At 37.2% G+C, this 20,249-nt stretch overlaps 1 long non-coding RNA gene across 1 annotated transcript in view; it reads left to right on the top strand.

Annotated features, from left to right (window-relative positions):
• The window catches only part of LOC103347642 (uncharacterized), a 57,909-nt gene extending 38,047 nt beyond the window's left edge, over positions 1-19,862 (top strand). The window contains exon 4 of the long non-coding RNA XR_011386906.1: positions 19,391-19,862. This is a non-coding gene — a long non-coding RNA (uncharacterized lncRNA). The remainder of the gene's footprint in view (positions 1-19,390) is intronic.
• Positions 19,863-20,249: the final 387 nt, after the last annotated feature.

Raw genomic sequence — 20,249 nt, 5'->3', positions numbered from 1 at the left:
CCTTGGATATTGACACCATTTGGGGAGTGAACCAGCAGACTAAAGTTTCTCTCTCTCTCTCTCTCTCTCCCTCTCTCTCTCTCTCTCTCTCTCTGCCTTTCAAATAAACTTTATGTATGTGTGTGTGTTTGTGTGTGTGTATAAGTTAATAAAAGTGTGTGCTGATTTCTCAGTAGAAATTTAAAAGTTTTAGTTTAGAATTACTGATTTGACTCAAGGGATCCATCTAGTGACAAAAAGATCATATTTCTAACTACCAGTGTTCCGTGTAAAGTAAGAATAACTTAAGATGGAAACCATATAGTTAGCAATAATAGTTCCTTATTATGAATTCTCCAAAGCAATAGGCCACATTAATTACACTCTGTGTAATAAGTTGAAGCCCATGAAACTGCAGTAGTTGAACATTTTTATTTTCAGAAACAGCAATTTTATAAGTTCATAATCTTAAACTTAATAGCCATTGAGCTGTATTTTACTAAAAAGAAAAGTAAGGAACAGGGGTTAAGTCTCATGCTTTTATGTATATATATATATACATAAACCTGCAACCTAGCACAACTGTTGTTCTACAAGTTTCTTTTGAGTTTAAACCCTAATAAGCTGAGGGTCTAGTGACCTGAAATTGGATCCCAAGGATATATTTATTTCAAGATCCTCAAATTATCATTATTTTCCAATCAATTCAGTTTCAAAGGTTGCCTGAGAGCAATACGAGTCTTGAATGCAGGTCAGGCTTTTTTTTTTTTTTTTCTTACTCTGCAAACTACTGTCACGTAAGACTTTTGTAGTTGGTTTTAAGTACAGAACAACTCCTTCAGGATCAGAAAAGGGAAATTTTGTTTTATCAGAGAATTTAGGCAAAAGAAGGGGAGCCGGAAACATTGGGGAGGGGAGTTCATGCTTGGTGAAACTGGTTACGCAGGTGGCAATGGGATCTGATCTGCAATGCATCTAAATCAGCTTCCATGATGAAGACCTCCAGTGTTGTTTTTTTTTTTTTTTTTTTTTTTAATGTTTCCCTCTTTCTTTTTTGAATTCACACCTGTAGTCCCTTCTGTAGGCTCCTCTTGTCTGCTCCCTTGTGTCATGGTCCTTTATGGAAATCTGCCACTAAAAGGTGGAATATGTAGAGAGAAAGAAAAAAAAGGAAAATCCAACATTTCGTGGAATGAAATTTATTGAGGGAACTCAAGGACAGAAACAATGTCCCAGGTGATCAAATATGAAAGCTATTAATCAAACAACTTATATGACTAAGTATTGAGTATTGCAAAAAAAGAGCAAGTGTGTGCAATGCAAGCCTTAATGACAATTCTGAATGTGTTTAGGGATTTTTTTTTTTTTTATATATATATAGGCAGAGTGGACAGTGAGAGAGAGAGACAGAAAGAAAGGTCTTCCTTTGCTGTTGGTTCACCCTCCAATGGCCGCCACGGCCAACGCGCTGCGGCCTGCGAACCGCGCTGATCCGATGGCAGGAGCCAGATACTTCTCCTGGTCTCCCATGGGGTGCAGGGCCCAAGGACTTGGGCCATCCTCCACTGCACTCCCTAGCCACAGCCAGAGATCTGGCCTGGAAGAGGGGCAACTGGGACAGAATCCGGTGCCCCGACCGGGACTAGAACCCGGTGTTCCAGTGCTGCGAGGTGGAGGATTAGCCTAGTGAGTCGTGGCGCTGGCCTGAATGTGTTTAGTTTTTAAGCATAGTGAAAAAAAGAAGTTCAGTTAAGTCAGTAATTTTTACACAATTTTACACTCATGAGAGTTTTGAATATTATGACTGCAAACTGCAAAATTATTTGTTGTTCATGAAGAGGATTTGGGATATCAAAACCACAAAAATATGTCTATTAAAAAACAGGGTAGGGGCTGGCACTGTGGCGTAGTGGGTAAAGCCGCGGCCTGCAGTGCTGGCATCCCCTATGGATGCCGGTTCGAGTCCTGGCTGCTCCACTTCTGATCCGGCTCTCTGCTATGGCCTGGGAAAGCAGTAGAAGATGGCCCAAGTCCTTGGGCCCATGCACCCAGGTTGGAGACCTGGAAAAAGCTCTTGGCTCCTGGCTTTGGACTAGCGCAAATCCAGTCGTTGAGGCCATCTGGGGAGTGAACCAGCGGATGGAAGACCTCTCTCTCTCTCTCTGCCTCTCCTCTCTGTGTAACTTTGACTTTCAAGTAAATGAATAAATAAATTTCATATATAACCTTGGAATTGACAAAGTTAGTTTTTTGTCAGTTTACTGAGATATGATATCAGGGCCAACTCCAATGATTTGAGAGCAGAGTTCCAAAGCAGCATTTATATATTGTTCAGGAAGACATTGACAATTTTTTTTTTTTTTGCTGTAAAACATAATCAATATATATATTGGAGATACAGCATAGAACTCATCTCAAATACATTAACAAATTTTTTTTTTCAAAAGTCAACCTTGTCTTGAAAAAAAAAGCTGTAATAACTCTAAGTATGGGATGATGGATGTGTAAAGTTGGTTATTTACAATAATCACTCAATTAAGGGTATATGTATATATGTACGTGTGTGTGTGTATGTATAAGCATCATGTTGCCTAATTTTCATGTATACAAAATTAATTAGGTAACTAATTTAAAATAATGTCAATTTCATCCTTTTTTATAAAACAGTTTCTGACATAGCTTGTTTTCCAGTATAAATACTAAAGCACCATATTTTAATTTTTACCCTTCCCTCCTGCAGCTAAAGTAATGGCTTGTGACCCTGTGTTAGTGAATGGGAACTGAGGAAGTACTCAGGGGGCTCCTGAAAAATCTTCCTCCCTAGTAAAAGTGAAGGATGAATGCAATGCCCAGTTTCTTTCTCATTGTAGTATTATCTAAGTGAAGCGGGGACATCTATACACAGTGTGCCCCCATGAGGGAAGAAATTGGTGAAAGACAGAGGATAGCAAATAGTAAAGCTTTAGTGTTCATGAAAATATCAATGAGCCATAGCCTAAACTATCAACATGTTTCATCCAGATTTCCTTTACGTAAACAAAAACAACTCTTTAGCAGTTTTAGTTAACATTTATGATATTTGCAGTAACAAAGATATCTTGAATGATGGGGAACAAAGGAAAAATGGAGGGACAAGAATTTAAAATTTCAAGGCAGAAGAGTAGCATGATTCATGGATGCATGGATGTGGAGACTGGGGATCCAAACTATGCTTGAGAGCTGCCTGCCTGAAAACTGGCAAACCCGGACTTAGCAAGAGTTTAAGTTGAATGCCACGTCCTTCTGGAGCCTTCATTGATATGCATTGTTCCCTTTTTTGAGCTCATTTCCTCTTCCACAACTTAATTTTCAAATCACTTCATCTCTGTCTTCTTGAAACATCACCTTTATATGCATGTCATAATTGTTGAAGTACAACTTCCTTATGTAACTTTAAACTATCAGGGCACATCACTCAGCACAGTACCTAGTATTCTGTAAGTATTGTAGAGGGAAATAATAACTCCTGTAAAATTGCAATTGGAACAGACTCTTGTTACAAAGGATAGATTAATAAGAGAAAATCAAGCAGAAGTGTATTAATATGTATAGTTCATGTACTCATGGGAAGCATCCATAGAATGAGTAGTTTTCAAAGAGTTGGTTTTGGAGTCCAGCTTATATAGCATCTTTAACAAAGAACAGTAAATATATAGAAAAGTAACATGCAAGAAAAAAAGATTTTTAAGCCTATATGGGTAATATATTGGGGTTAAAGCAAACAAATGACAGATAAATCTAGTTATTCAACATTTTTAAATTCCTCTGGTACCTTCTTAAGACTGATGAGTGTCTAAAACGGTCTCCAGTGGCTAAACTGTTTTCCCCTAATTTGGGGAGAGGATAAAGTACCTTTTGTCTGAAAATCTTTAGTGCTTGAGGCCTTGCCACCCACATTAGAGACCTGAATGAAGCTCCTGGTCCTAGCTTTGGCTTGGCCCAGCCCTGGCAATTGTGGCCATCTGAGGAGTGAACCAGCAGATGGAAGATCTCTCTCTCTCTCTCTCTCTCTGATTTTCAAAGCAAATAATAAATCTTTAAAAAAAAGGAGGACTCTCTACTGTTTCAATGAACGAAGCAGGTGCTACAAAACAAGTACACCTATCCAAATTATTTCACCTTGGGGTGGTATGTGTATGTGTGTTTATGTGTGCATTTATCGATATGCTAGGTATTCCCTTAGGTGTTGGAAATATAGGTAGCAATGATTTCTAGTACTCTACATTAGGCAAAGCCATTGAGGACCTCAAACAGAAGTAACTTGATCCAGTTTTGGAAGAAGTGCTTGAACACAAATTAGATGGAAAATGGTTAAAAGAAAGGAATGAACAATGATTCTGAAATAGAACTGGTTATGGATAATGGAATTTTGCTGAGAAACATAAAGAGTCATTAGAATAATAGAAGTCAAGGAAGTGGCATTGAATTAGTGAATACTTGGAGTGAGATAAGATTCTAGAATTTTGCATAGGTTTTTGTTTTGTTTTGTTTTGTTTTGTTTTGTTTTTTGCTCAGGTTAGTTGATGATTGAGATAACAAGTACAAGTGGGAGAGTACATTTTTTAAGTATTGAGGAGTGCCAGACTGAGAGTAGAGCATCACATTGCTTGTCTTAAGGTAACTCAATATGGAGGGAAGTGTGTTACACTCATCTTTACACAAAAGAGGGTGACTTTTCATTTAATCAAAAGCAATGCTGAGTTTGCCACATGATTATTTAATTTCAATTTTTAAGTGAATGATACTTCAATTATTAGGATCATGTTGAAGGAAACTCATAAGTTATCTGAAATAATAATGAAAAATTTAATGTTTTTAAGATAAACATTGACTTTACTTGTATAATGATAATAGATTGTGTTGATAAATATATGAAAGCCTAGGAAACACATGCTTTATTATCAGATGTATCACATAAACTCAGGCTGTTTTTTAGTAAATATTCAAAAAATATCCTTTGTTAACAACCTCAATAGAATAAAATGAGCACAGATATCTTTTGAGCATGTGTCCAGTGTTACAACTATACGTCAGTTGTCATATTTGCTATCATCTATGATATTTCAAGTGTTTATAGCTTATCAAGTCACATCAGGAAAAAATTTGCTGAGAATTTTAATGTTGGTTTAAAAATTTATTCCATTCTGTAGAATTTGTGTTACAGTAAATTTTAAACAGAAATTTGGAAGAGTTTGGAGGTTACCCACTCATTTTCAACACCAAAACTAGAAGCTGCATTTTGTACAAAGTTTTAATTCATTCTAGCATCTGGCATTACAGAATTATAATTGCATATTTACAACTAATTCCTGGGAGATCATCTGCTAATAAAATTATGGTGAAACCCTCACCAAGGGTGGACTGCTTAGAGCATTTACTTACAGGAAATAGGGTTAGGGAAGGCACTGTGGTACAGTAGGTTGAGCTGCCACTTGCCACATCAGCATCCCATATTAGAATGCTGATCACGTTCCAGCTGCTCTGTTTCACAACCTGAGTCTTTTGGCTGGAGAATTCAATCCACTTACATCCAAGGTTAGTGTTGGTAGATAAGAACTAAGCATGTCATTTTGTTGATTGCATAATGAGTCTACCTGCCCTGTTAGCGAATTTAGTGGTGTCATGTGTTTTCATTTTTACTTCTAATGCAGAATGCCCTTCAGAATTTCTTGTAAGATTCATCTGATGATGGTGAATTCTGTTTTTGCATATCTGAAAAAAACAGCTTATTTATCATTCACTTCTAAAGGATAGCTTTGCAGGATATAATATTCTTGGTGGAAGTTTTTTTATTTTTTTTTTAAGACCTTCAATATATCATCACATTCTCTCCCGCCTGTGGGGTTTCTGCTGAGAAGTCTGATAGTAATCTGATTGATTTTGCATTATATTTAACTGGGCTTTTTTATCTCTTGCTGTTTTTAGGATTCTCCCCTTGTCTTTAACTTTTGACAATTTGAGTACAATATTCCTTGGAGAAAATCTTTCTTAGTTCAGTCTGCCTGGTGTTCTTGGAGCATCTTTTATCTGTATGTCTATGTCTCTTTCAACACCTGGGAAATTTTCAACTATAATTTAGTTTATTATGTTCTCAATTATTTTTCTTTTTCTTCTCCTTCAGGAGTATCTATAATATGAATATTTGGTCATTTAATAATGTCCCATATTGTGTGTAAACTTTCTTCATTCCTTTTAATTCTTCTATCTTTATTACTGTCTGGGTTATTTCAAAAGTGTTGCCCTCTAAGTCAGAAATTCTTTCCTCTACTTGGTCTGAATCATATTTTTATTTCACTGATTAACTAATTCATCTCCAAAATTTCTATTTGGTTCTTAATGTGTTCTATCTACCTCCTTGGTAATAATTTCATTTATGTCACTTACTGATTTTTCTCTTTTCTTTAATCTGTCTGTACTCTCTTGCATCTCATTGAGTTTCCTTACAATCATTATTTTGGATTCTATATCTATCATTTCACAGATTTACTTCAGTTCTGGGTCTAATTCTGGAGGCCTATTGTGTTCTTTTGGAGACATCATGTGCTTTGCTTCTTCACGTCTCCTGTTTCCCTACATCAACATCTGTGCATCATGTGTAATTTTCCCTTCTTCCTTGCTGAGTAGGTTTTATTGGAAGAGTTTATGACTTAGCTGGAATGCAGGGTATCATCTGGCTTGCTGCTTTGTTTCTAGGTGAGCCTGGGAGTGTAGTCACTGAGTGATTTCCTTTGCCTTAATATTAGTTGTGTCTATAAGTGACACCATGCTGCACTTCGTAAGGATAGGAGTGTGGCTTTGAGATGAATGAGGGTTTCCTAGGATATGTATCTTTGGTCTGCAGAGAGTTTAGTGTCAGTCTCCCTGGTGATTGTGTTACCTGGGGCCTTGTTCTTGGTGCTGATACAAGGATGGCTGTCCCCTTGTCCTACTGGAAAGCCTGAGTAATGCTTGCTTGTGACATCAATTATTGTGGCTCTAGAACTGTGTGATACAGATGGACTCTTCCTCAGTTCCTACTAGGGGAGTCCAAGTGATGCTCTAGCTTATAGCACAAAAACCATAGTCCTAGGACTAAGGGATGTGAACTGAACCCTGCTCAGGTAGTTTCCAGTGGCACTGCAAAATTTTGAACTGAGTGGTGCAGTCCTGGCGTTGCAGGGTAGTGCTGTCATTATCCAAATCTCTCAGGGTGGGAGTAGATTTTTTTTAATTGACTGCTTCTGGTGTTAGCCCCAGAAAATAAGGTGTATCATTCTCGCTTACATAGAATGTGTGAGCCCAGCTCTGTGGCTAATGCCCCAAAACTCCCAAAGTTTCAGAATGCAGAGGATTTGTCCTTTGTCCCACATGTTGCCTGTCTCTGACTCTGATGCTGGTAGGTGTGGAACAGAGGCGTGCTGTGCAGCTTTCTGCAGCAGTATGGCACTCTGCAGGAATGGGGAAAGGGAGGAAGCATTATTAAACCAAATCAGCTCCACAGGCTGAAGTAGAAGTCAGTGGGTGACAATGGAATTCACTATCAGCTGAAACTGTGAGGGGTGGAGCATGTGGCTATCTTGACATGGTAAAATGGCAGCTTGCAGTCTGTTGTTGACTGTACCCTGTAGCTGTGGCTGGCTGTAGTGGTGTCTTTGTCTTCTCTCTTATTCCATGGAGTCTTCATTTTTTTTTTTTACTTCTTCCCCCAGAATTTCCAGCATTGAAACCCCAGAAGACGTGGTCGTTCCTTTCATCTTTGCATAGCCAAGAGCAGCTGAATTGAGTGTAGCTATACCCTATTCAGCCATCTTGGATCACTGTCTCAGTTTACCCTTTTAATGACAATGCATATAGCATCCTGCATAGGAACAGCAAGAAGATATGGATGTACAGGAAATATTCTGAGAACTATGCCTGATATTCCCAATGCATTCAATTGTCATTAGGTACAAGTTAGTTCAGATGACAGGATCCTTTAATTTGTTGATATTTTCCAAATTATTTTATTCTGGATAACAAAATATTCTCAATATGTATCCAATAACAGTGACAATAAGAGAAACTTATGACACAATTTAATTTTGAAATCTGTACTATTTAACAGGAAATTATATTATCATAAAACTTCCTTTGAAAATGCATCAGTAATCACAGTCCTTAATAATGAAGCAAATACAAGATTAGAATTTACTCACTAGGGGCCAGCACCGTAGCGCACTAGGTTATTCCTCTGCCTGCGGTGCCAGCATCCCATATAGGTGCAAGTTCTAATCCTGGCTGCTCCTCTTCCGAATTAGCTCTCTGCTGTGACCTTGGAAAGCAATGGAGGATGGCCCAAGTGCTTGAGCTCCTGCACCCATACGGGCAACCTGGAGGAGGCACCTGGCTCCTGGCTTCAGATCAGCACAGCTCCCGCCATCACGGCCATTTGGGGAGTGAACCAGCAGAAGGAAGACCTTTCTCTCTGTCTCTCTCTCTCACTGTCTGTAACTCTACCTCTCAAATAAATAAATAAATAAAATCTTTAAGGGAAAAAAAAAGAATTTACTCACTAACCTAAAAGTGTTGTAATGATATGATGTCTATATCAACTTCATTGCATCAAAATAAACATTTTTCAAGCCATGTGATAATAGCTATGATCTAGGTTTGCATTCACAGTTTCTGGCAGAAATGCATTTTTTGCATCCCCTTACACTAACATTCAGCATCAGAATGGAAATGATCTGCATGCCGTGTCCATTTTGTCTCTGTAAAGGTAATCAGCATTTGTCATAAAACCCTAAATTCCTTAACTATGTCTTAAGTATACCTCTAAAATGGTACTAGTGATTATATCATCAGCACTCTCTGGCCTGATTTGAATTCTCAATTCTTGCTGATTATATGTGTATGTGAGAAAGATTTTTTTATTATTTCTATGAATGGAGTAATTATTTGTTTCACTCTATTACCTCTCTGTCACCAATTTTTCTGTGGAGAGAGAGAAAAGCCATTTTATTCAATTTTCCCTGTCATATTAAGCTTTTATCCTTCCTTTTTTATTCCATAAATGATGGATAAATTTACCAAGCCTAATGTTTGAAGTTCAGTGGCCAAAATATAGTATTTCTGACAATTGTGGCCATATCCACACAATTATAAATTACACATAACCTGATATTTCATGAATAAATATGATGAGTTAATGCAAAACATCCATGGAATACTTACCAGCCCTTTGCAAAATATTAGCATTGGGAATAAGCTCAGCCAGGAGTATTCATTGATGTGTAGATGTTATATATTGAAACCTACTTGTGAAGATTAATACCTAAAATTCCCGGACTTTTTAAGTCTAGTGTGAAAGATAAACAGTTACAATTTTAATGCATATATTAAGGAAAATTAAAAAAGAAGTGGGAGAGGTGAAATGAATAATAATTAGGTTGTTTCCTTGTTCTACTTTAAACAGTACAATCAGAGTCATCTTTGTCATCTATATTTGTTTATGTGAAAGAAAATATGAGATTTTGGGATCAGAGGTAAATTTACTGCTCCTTATAGCCATAAATGCATTGGTCCCCCATGCATCATTTTCTTTCCTTCCAAGCAAGTTGATGAGGGCAGTCATTCTTCCTGTGAAAAGAGAGGACCTTGCACCTCAGGAAAGAAATACAGAAACTATGAATCTAGAGCAGGCTTTGGCATGCCAGTGATGATACCAGTTGGGACACCAGCATTCCATGTGGAGTGGCTGAGTTTGAATCTTGGCTTTCCTTTCAAATCCAGGTTCTAGCTAATGCACACCCTGGAAGGCAGCAATTGATGGTCCATGTACTTAGGCCTTATACCCACATTGGAGAGCGAGGTTGGGTTCCTGGCTTCTGGATTCATCCTGGCCCAGCCTTGGCCATTGGGGGGAATTTGGGCATTAATTCAGTGGCAAGCTATCTCTATCTATCTGTGTCACTTTATCTTTTTCTTTTTCTTTCCCCTCCCCACCCCCATTCTTTCTTTGTCTCTCTCTGACTCTCAAAGAAATAAATAAAAATATTTTTAAAATTATGAATCTGAATCTGATATGGTTATTCACCCACTCCTTTAATGGAGAGAAGAAAAGAAAACTGCTCCTAAATACTACACAGTCATTTAGTGGAGAATTATATACCTTCAACTTTCATCCCCATTTTGAAGTATAAATATTTCTATATCTATCTATCTATTCATCTAATTACATATAGACACATATCTATAGATATAGATATTTATATATATAAATATAATTATATATTATATTTATATATAAAGATGAATAGATAGATATTTATCTGGATAGATTTTTCTCCCCAGAGACTTTCCACACTCTCTGGGATATGTGGTATTCAGTTATTCTTTCACAGTTAAGGGTTATTATTTGTCCCAGATTGGTATTAATGCTTGTTTGGAAGGCCATGACTATAAAAAATGAGATTATTCACATCACTTTGTTCTGAAGTGATCCTGGAAGACTGAAAAAATTAAAAAGCTCTAATAACAAGAAGTGTGAAAACTAAGACTTTCTAAGGATTCAGTTTAATTAAAACTTCAATAAGAAATCAAAATCAAAATCTAGATGAGTTTGAGGAATTTAAGTAAATCACAACCGTTACAGTAGCCAACATATTTACACAGATGATATTGAAGGTCCTTGAATTATTTCTGTAGAACTAAGCCATCCATTAACTGGAAAACAGTTAAACTAACTCCCTGGTCATTTTTCTATTGGAACAGAACTGTAAGTCCTGCAGAAAATTTTCCTCCAAACATCTTAAGATCCATCTCATGTAAAATATGTCCTGAAATCAAGGTTATTATCAATTCACTATTTCACTATACATCCTGCCTCTTCTCTTCTACCCTGGCGTTGCCACTGTTATTGATATGACAAGCTAACTCTATTTCTAAAAGTGCCACCTACTTGAAACCGTCTATAGGTTCTACAGTTTTCACATTTCCCTTACTTATCTGATTGCTACCTACTTCACTTTATTTGTTTATATTTCCCTCCCAACCAGTTACACTTACATTTCTTCTTCTTTAAAAAGTAAATGAGTAAAAAAATAAATTAGTAAGCAGATAGAGATAGAGGCAGAGAGAGCACCTATCTGTTGATTCCCCCTACACCTACACACACACACACACACACACACGTACAAAAGTCAGGGTGGGGCCAGGCCTCTCATCACAGTGTGGCAAAGGTAGAAGTCTTTAATTAGAGTTCTCATTTCAACTTTGCTGGCATTTAGCAAGGGAGCCTAATTTTCTTCTGTGAGTTTATTTTCAGTAGAGCAGTTACTGTTTAGAAATTGTCTGTCTTACTCCTCTGCTCCTTTCCTGTTTTGTTTGTTTCTGTTTTTTGGTAAAAATAACATTTATTTCAAGACCAATCTTTGCTATTATTCTACAGGAAAAGCTTTCATAGAAATCACGTGCCCATTTTTCTGGGTTTTGTGTTTCATTATTTTTTACCCTCTTTTATACATATATCACACTTTCTTAACTTATAATGCCCTAATTTCAGGCAGATTGCATTTAAAAGTAAATTTGTGAAATATGTTTTCTATAAGCTAATAAATAAACAATATAAGAAAGTGGCATTCAAAAACTTTAGGAAAAATTCATATTATGAAAAAACTTTCGAATATTTTTGTACCAAATTGTATTTATTTTTAAATTTGATTTTCTATGAACTTTTGCAGTATCCTCCTGTTTCTCATTTGTTATGCTAATTTTGGACTTCCTACTTTCTTTGAATCATATTCTATCATTTTAGCTTATATCTTTTGCACACTTTTGTTAGAATGATTCTTATTCCATTAGATTCTCCTTTTTGTGCTTATTTTCCATGATTGTAAATACTGATAATGGAAACTAAATATGTCATTATAAAGATTTATTTTTCTTTCAAATCAATCTGTTTATTAAATGGAATCACAAACAAAAAACTGACAGATTATCTCTGGCACACATTCTAGAAAGAAGATTGCCAGTTTCATATCCATGTTTGTTCCTTAGGATTATAAAAGATATTAAAGCATTATTGAAAACTGATTCTATCACATTTGAAATCAGCTTTCTTAAACATCTCTATATGGATAGACATTCTAAATAGATTTAAGCTTGTGATATAAAGTTGAGCAAACTAATTGTTTTCATGTAATTTATATGTTATCCACTTATAATAACTAAAATTAATTATGCAAAATGAAGCTTTTATGAAAAAGAGGAGCTGGATTTATGAAGACAAGATTTTTTGTAGTTTGATTTTACTTAATGATTGGAAAATACTCTGACAGTTTAGGGGCTTTTTTTGGACTAGCTGATGTGTTGCAAACGTATTCCTGACAGATAAGTGTTTTCAGACTCTAGCTGAGAACGACTGGGGAGAGCCATGCTTGCCAAAAATCTACACTTGAGTGAAGGGTCAAGGTTGTAGCTAAGATAATGATTGCACTTAAATCCAATCTGATGTTCATGCTGAAACAAAGGAAGGGATTTTTAGTATAATCAAGTAAGAAGTGACTCATATTTCTTTTTCTCTGAGCATTTTTTAATTTATTCAGAGCTGGTATTTTTTCCCTCCAGATTGCATTTTTATTAATCAGGAATCCATTTTTGGACCTATATACACATTATCACTTTATTAGAGAGTACATTTGATATGCTGTACAACACTGGAATCTAAGTCCAGATAATGTGGTTTCAGTGTCAGCACCATGCAAACTGTAGCACCAACATACAATCCATATTCTATGTATTTGAACTAATCATTTAATATCCATAGGACTTGTTTCTGCAATTGAGAACATAAGGACTTGGCTATATAAACAATTAACATATCTTTCTAATTGAGTACATCCATTTATTAACATCCTTATGAAAAATTGATTATTTCCCAAATTAGAGGGCTATTCAAGCAATCCATGGAAAACAAATATTTTGTAAAGAACTGCATAGATTTTATTTTTTGTACCCAAATCAACTTGTACTAATTTGTTATGACATGATTGAATGCAATCTAGTTTGAAGCATTGAGAAAGACATCAGTTTGAGATGTCCCCATCATTCCAGCATGATTTTTGCTCAAATTGAAGTAACAAGCATCAAATATATGATGAATCTTGGGTTTAAGAATGGTGAAATCATTGATGTTTTACAGAAAGTGCGTGAGGACAATGCTCCAAAAAACTCAACAGTTTACAAAATCATGACTCGTTATAAGTGGATGAGATGATATTGAAGATGAAGCCTGCAGCCACAGAACATTTGCATCAATTTTCAGGGAAAAAATAATCTTGTTCTTCTCTTAATTGAAAAGGATCAACAATTCACAGGAGAAATAATAGCCAACAGTGTAGGTATCTCAGCTGGCTCAGTTTAAACAATTCTGACTGAAAAATTCAACTAGAACAAACTGTTTTACTCAATGGACATGAAAGCTGATGCATTGAGACTTCAATGGAATTTTTTTTTAAATGTGGGATGAAGGATATGAAGCATTTCTTCTGATAAGTATAAGGGCGGATGAAGCGTGGCTTTGTCAGTAAGATCCTAAAGATAAAAATGAATCAAAAAAAAAAAAAAAAAAAAAGATAGCCAAGAGGTGGAAGAGGTTCAACCAAAGCAAAAGTAGACTAGTGAAAAGCAAGGGTCATTACAAGAGTGTTGAAAGGATATTCAAACCACTTTCTTCTTGACTCTCTGGAAGGCCAAAGAATGATGATAACATTTGCTTATGAAAATGTTTCATGAAAGTTAGACAAAGCTTATTTAGAAAAATGCCCAGGAAAGCTTCATCAGGGAGTTTTTCTCCACCATAACCCTGACAATGCTCTTGCCAATATCTAGCATTGAACAAGGGCAGATCCCCAAGATGAGAAATCATTACGAATCAGTGTCACAGTCCTGATTTGACTCCCTCTAACTTTACATTTCCTAATCATAAAAAACCCTTAAAATATGTGTATTTTTCCATTCAGTTAATAATGTTAAAAAAAAAGACTGCATTGACTTGGACCCTCAGTTGTTTTTTTTTGTTTTTTTTTTTGTTTTTTTGGTTTTTTTTTTAAACTTTTATTTAATGCATATAATTTTCCAAAGTACGACTTATGGATTACAATGGCTTCCCCCCCAATACCGTCCCTCCCACCCACAACCCTCCCCTTTCCCACTCCCTCTCCCCTTCCATTCACATCAAGATTCATTTTCGATTATCTTAATATACAGAAGATCAGCTTAGTATACATTAAGTATGGATTTCAACAGTTTGCTCCCACATAGAAACATAAAGTGAAAAATAATAGATGATTTTTTTTAAATGATGATGAAATCAGAGCAGACCTATTGTCATGTTTTTTTTTTGTTTTTTTTTTTTTTTTTAAGTTTTTTTTTTTTTTATCTTTTATTTAATGAATATAAATTTCCAAAGTACGTCTCATGGGTTACAATGGCTTTCCCCCCCATACCGTCCCTCCCACCCACCACCCTCCCCTTTCCCACTCCCTCTCCCCTTCCATTCACATCAAGATTCATTTTCGATTATCTTAATATACAGAAGATCAGCTTAGTATACATTAAGTATGGATTTCAACAGTTTGCTCCCACATAGAAACATAAAGTGAAAAATAATAGATGATTTTTTTTAAATGATGATGAAATCAGAGCAGACCTATTGTCATGTTTAATCCCAGTGAGAGTCAAGTTGGGAATTGATAATTTCTTTTTTTTTTTTTTTTTTTTTTTTTTTTACAGAGGATCAGTTAGGTATGCATTAAGTAAGGATTTCAACAGTTTGCACCCCCATAGAAACACAAGGTGAAATATATTGTTTGAGTACTCGTTATAGCATTAAATCTCAATGTACAGCACATTAAGGATAGAGATCCTACATGAGGAGTAAGTGCACAGTGACTCCTGTTGTTGACTTTACCAATTGACACTCCTGTCTATGGCATCAGTAATCTCCCTATGCTCCAGTCATGAGTTTCCAAGGCTATGGAAGCCCTCTGAGTTCTCCGACTCTTATCTTGTTTAGACAAGGTCATAGTCAAAGTGGAGGTTCTCTCCTCCCTTCAGAGAAAGGTACCTCCTTCTTTGATGACCTGTTCTTTCCACTGGGATCTCACTCGCAGAGATCTTTTGCCAGAGTGTCTTGGCTTTCCATGCCTGAAATACTCTCATGAGCTTTTCAGCCAGCTCCGAATGCCTTTAGGGCTGATTCTGAGGCCAGAGTGCTATTTAGGACATCTGCCATTCTATGAGTCTGCTGAGTATCTCACTTCCCATGTTGGATCACTCTCCCCTTTATTTACTCCATCAGTTAGCGTTAGCAGGTACTAGACTTGTCTATGTGCTCCCTTTGACTCCCAGTCCCTTCACCATGACCAACTGTGAACTGAAATTGATCACCTGGAACAGTGAGATGGCATTGGTACATGCCACCTCGATGGGATTGAATTGGAATCCCCTGGTATGCTTCCAACTCCACCACTTGGGGCAAGTCAGCCTGAGCATGTCCCAAATTATACATCTCTTCCCTCTCCCATTCCCACCACCATGTTCAACAGGGATCACATTTCAGTTAATTTTCAACACTTAAGAATAACTGCATCAATTACAGATCTAAACCAGTCATATTAAGTAGAACAGATAAAAAAACTACTAAGAGGGATAATGTATTAAGTTGTTCATTAACAGTCAGGGCTATGCTGATCAAGCCACCGTTTCCCATAGTGTCCACCTCACTCCAACAGGTTTCCCTCTTGGTGTTCAGTCAGTCGTCACCGATCAGGGAGAACATATGGTATTTGTCCCTTTGGGACTGGCTTATTTCACTCAGCATGATGTGTTCCAGATTCCTCCATTTTGTTGCAAATGACTGGATTTCGTTGTTTCTTACTGCGGTATAGTATTCTAAAGAGTACATATCCCATAATTTCTTTATCCAGTCTATTGTTGATGGGCATTTAGGTTGGTTCCAGGTCTTGGCTATTGTTAAATGTGCTGCAATAAACATTAGGGTGCAGACCTCTTTTTTATTTGCCAATTTAAATTCCTTTGGGTAAATTCCAAGGAGTGGGATGGCTGGGTCGAACAGTAGGGTTATCTTCAGGTTTCTGAGGAATCTCCAGACTGACTTCCATAGTGGCTTGACCAGTTTGCATTCCCACCAACAGTGGGTTAGTGTCCCTTTTTCCCCACATCCTCGCCAGCATCTGTTGTTGGTAGATTTCTGCATGTGAGCCATTCTAACCGGGGTGAGGTGAAACCTCATTGTGGTTTTGATTTGCATTTCCCTGATTGCTAGTGACCTTGAACATTTTTTCATGTGCCTGTTGGCCATTTGGATTTCCTCTTTTGAAAAATGTCTATTGAGGTCCTTGGCCCATCTCTTAAGTGGGTTGTTGCTTTTGTTTTCGTGGAGTTTCTTGATCTCTTTGTAGATTCTGGTTATTAACCCTTTATCTGTTGCATAGTTTGCAAATATTTTTTCCCATTCTGTCGGTTGTCTTTTCACTCTCCTGACTGTTTCTTTTGCAGTACAGAAACTTCTCAATTTGATGCAATCCCAATAGTTGATTTTGGCTTTGACTGCCTGTGCCTCCCGGGTCTTTCCCAGAAATTCTTTGCCTGTGCCAATATCTTGAAGGGTTTCTCCAATGTTCTCTAGTAACTTGATGGTGTCAGGTCATAGATTTAGGTCTTTGGTACGGGAGGGTTCCGGCAAGATGGCGGAATAGGAAGGGAGCACACTGATAGTCTGGGGAGAGATAGTTTAATAAAAGTGGAGATACTGCAGGTTCAAGGAAGAGTAGGGGAGGAAACAGCAGAAGAAACTCTTCCGGAACGCGTGACTCACAGCGGACCTGCGTGGAGAGCGTGGGAGCCCACAGTTCGGGACATCAGCGGCAGACTCAACACACCAGCGCTGGAACGCGAGGTGAGCCGAACCTCAATAGCCCGAGACACCGGCAGGCAAGCAGAGAGAGGAGACTAGAGGGAACGACCCCTGGGGGGGGGAAGTTCACAAGGCTAACTGGAAGAGAGAGAGAGAGAGAGAAAAAAAAAAAGGGTGACTAGTACGGACACGGGTTTCTCTCTCTCCGCTCACCTCTCAAGGGCGAGCAAGACAAAGAGCAGGCGCCATCTTGGACATATGTCATAAGCAGAGCGACCTCAGGTCTGCACCAGCCCTGAGCCTAGCAGAAAAACCTGACTCTGGGCGGGGCAAATTAACAGGAGATTAGGACCTAGTAAATTGGTGGTGCTACTGAACTGAGACTGTGAAAAAAGAGACGGTGGGGGAGAGAACTCACAGAATTCACGTGAGCACTCTCCAGAGACGCTACAATTCCGTAACTTTGGCAACCCAGTGGGAGGCTGAAGGAGAATTTGAGCCCACTCTGAGGGCCGAACAGCTTCCCTGTGGGGATCTTGGGAAAGAGCTTCCGATCTCTGGCTCCTGTGGGTATATCATTTGCCTGCTAACTACCTCCAACTTCGTTCAGCTGTGCGGAATTACTTCCCTTTTGAATCAAAAAAAAAAAAAAAAAAAGAAAGAGAGAGAGAGAGATTTACCACGCCTAACCTGGGAGTGTCACCTTTGGCACACCAAACAGAGCTCTCAGGCCACACCCATCTCAAGCCCTAAGGCTCCATCAAAAACAGATAGTCCACTTAATCTAGAGTCATAGTATAACAAGAAAAAGCACCACAGTGAAGAAACCAAATATCTCCAATATGCCAAATAACAAACGCAAAAACCGAGGTAATAAAAACAAGGAAGTCACCATGACGCCCCCAAATGAAAAAGACACCCCAATTCAAGACTATGAAGATGATGACATAGAAGAAATGCAAGAAGCAGATCTCAAAAAATTGATAAGAACATTAAGAAGTTCTCAAAAACAAATTCTGGAACTACACAAATCCTTAATGGACAAGATAGAAAAATCTCTCTCGTGAAAATGAAATATTAAGGAGGAATCAAAATGAAACGAAACAACTAGTACAACAGGAAACTGGGATAGTGACTGAAGTGAAGAATTCAATAGATCAAATGAAAAACACAATAGAGAGCCTTACAAACAGAATGGGTGAAGCAGAAGAGAGAATATCGGACTTAGAAGACAGAGAACAGGAAAGGATACAGTCAGACCAAAGAAAAGAAGAGGAAATTAGAAATCTGAAACATATTGTCGGGAATCTTCAGGATACTATTAAAAAACCCAACATTCGGGTTCTAGGAGTTCCTGAAGGCATGGAGAGGGAGAAAGGATTAGAAGGCCTTTTTAGTGAGATATTAGCAGAAAATTTCCCAGGTTTGGAGAAGGACAGAGAAATCCTAGTACAGGAAGCCCACAGAACCCCTAATAAACACGACCAAAAGAGACCCTCAGTTTTTTTAGGAATGAACAGCCCAGTATCATTATTTGAAAAACTGTCTTGTAGTTAGTGGAAGTTGTGTTGGTAAATAAAGTTCTTATATTTAAATTTTTAACATTTAATTCCATTTTTCCATGAACTATTTGGAGTCCCATCAAACTTGCTCTTAGTTTAAAAATATACTACTCTATGACTCAGAGTAATTAATTCATTTCATTCTTTTATAAGTTTTAAAGTTTAAAATTTAAATAAATTGAGTGCAGTAATTGAATAAATAATACAGAATGCAAATTGCAATAAAGGTGGGATTGTAACAAATTCATATCCATAATTCAGAAAAACATATTTTCTCTCTCACATTGTAGTATTATTTCTAACTTTTTAACTGTTTATAAACTGCACACATTTTATGATTGAGATCTTTTTCAATTTTTTTATTTGTCAATCATAGCCATTTTATCAAGTCATCTGGAAATGACTTTCTTGAATCAATTGATGTATAATTCATTTTTGTATTCATAGTACATTGACAGAGCACCTTGTAATGTAAAATTCTGTGTTTGTTTATGTGTCTCTGTGAGTATTTGAAACAGAGAATGAACGTGAGAGCAAACTACATGTGTTCAGGGAGGAAAAAAGGGCCCTACTCCTACGAAGTTGATCTCACTCATTTTCCTTCCCATCCCCCGCTCTAGCTTCATCTCCCTTCTACCAAAATGTAATACTAATACGATTTAGTGTTTCTCAGTAGGGAGAAATGTAGTTGCACATTCAAAATTCCTCAAACCAAAAAGCAATCAATACACTATGTCAGGTATGTTGTTCCTGAAGAAAATTGTTTTTGTGCTTCTTAAAGGAAGAGGAATGAGTATTTAGAAGAAAAAAATAGTCTAGCCTTGGAAGCAACCACATTTATCTCTCTTCAAGACAAAAACTCAAAATTTAAAGGTAACTTTCAAAAAATGATTAACTTAAGTCTCTTTCATAGGCACTATATATGGCTCTACTGAAGAGAAAAAATGCATCAGTAACCCACAGAGAAGGTAAGAAAATGCCATGTGCAGCTCAAGGATAATGAATGTTCAGTGCACTGAAATCACATATTCAGGTTGATATTCAGCTTCTTTACTGGTGTCTGCATTTTGCTTTTTTGTGAGTATTAAATATGCAATAGGATGAATGGTGATGCAAGCCTAATAATAAAACTTAAAGTAAAATGATTTCCTGCTTGTTATTTCTCTTGTTAGAGGGAAATAACATCTCGAAGTTCTGTTGCAGAGTTCTGGACTCAGTGTTGTAAGATGGTGGCAGGAGGAGTCCGCAGCTCCAGTCACTCGGTTCTGCATTTTGTCTCAGGGAGATGTGGCCAATTCTTCTTTTCCCAGGTTCTCCATGTGACAGTTCTTCATGTTCTTTTCACATTTGCCAGGAACAGCACAGCTCTTGTATTACAGCTCTCTCCTCTCTGCCGGGTCACAGCTCCTCTTTGTTGCCTTCTGGGTTACAGCTTCTTTTCTCTTCTGGATCTGTCAAGGAGTATTGTTGTTGTTTTTTTAACTTTTATTTAATGAATATAAATTTCCAAAGTACAGCTTATGGATTACAATGGCTTCCCCCCTCCATAACTTTCCTCCCACCAGCAACCCTCCCCTCTTCCGCTCCCTCTCCTTTTCCATTCACATCAAGATTCATTTTCAATTCTCTTTATATACAGAAGATCAATTTAGCATATATTAAGTAAAGATTTCAACAGTTTGCACCCACACAAAAACACAAAGTGTAAAGTACTGTTTGAGTACTAGTTATAGCATTACTTCACATTGGACAACACATTAAGGACAGAGATC

Source organism: Oryctolagus cuniculus, chromosome 2 (assembly GCF_964237555.1).
Source record: "Oryctolagus cuniculus chromosome 2, mOryCun1.1, whole genome shotgun sequence".
Lineage (NCBI taxonomy): Eukaryota > Metazoa > Chordata > Mammalia > Lagomorpha > Leporidae > Oryctolagus > Oryctolagus cuniculus.
Note: the sequence above shows the minus strand (reverse complement) of the source record. Positions and strands in the feature narration are given on the sequence as shown.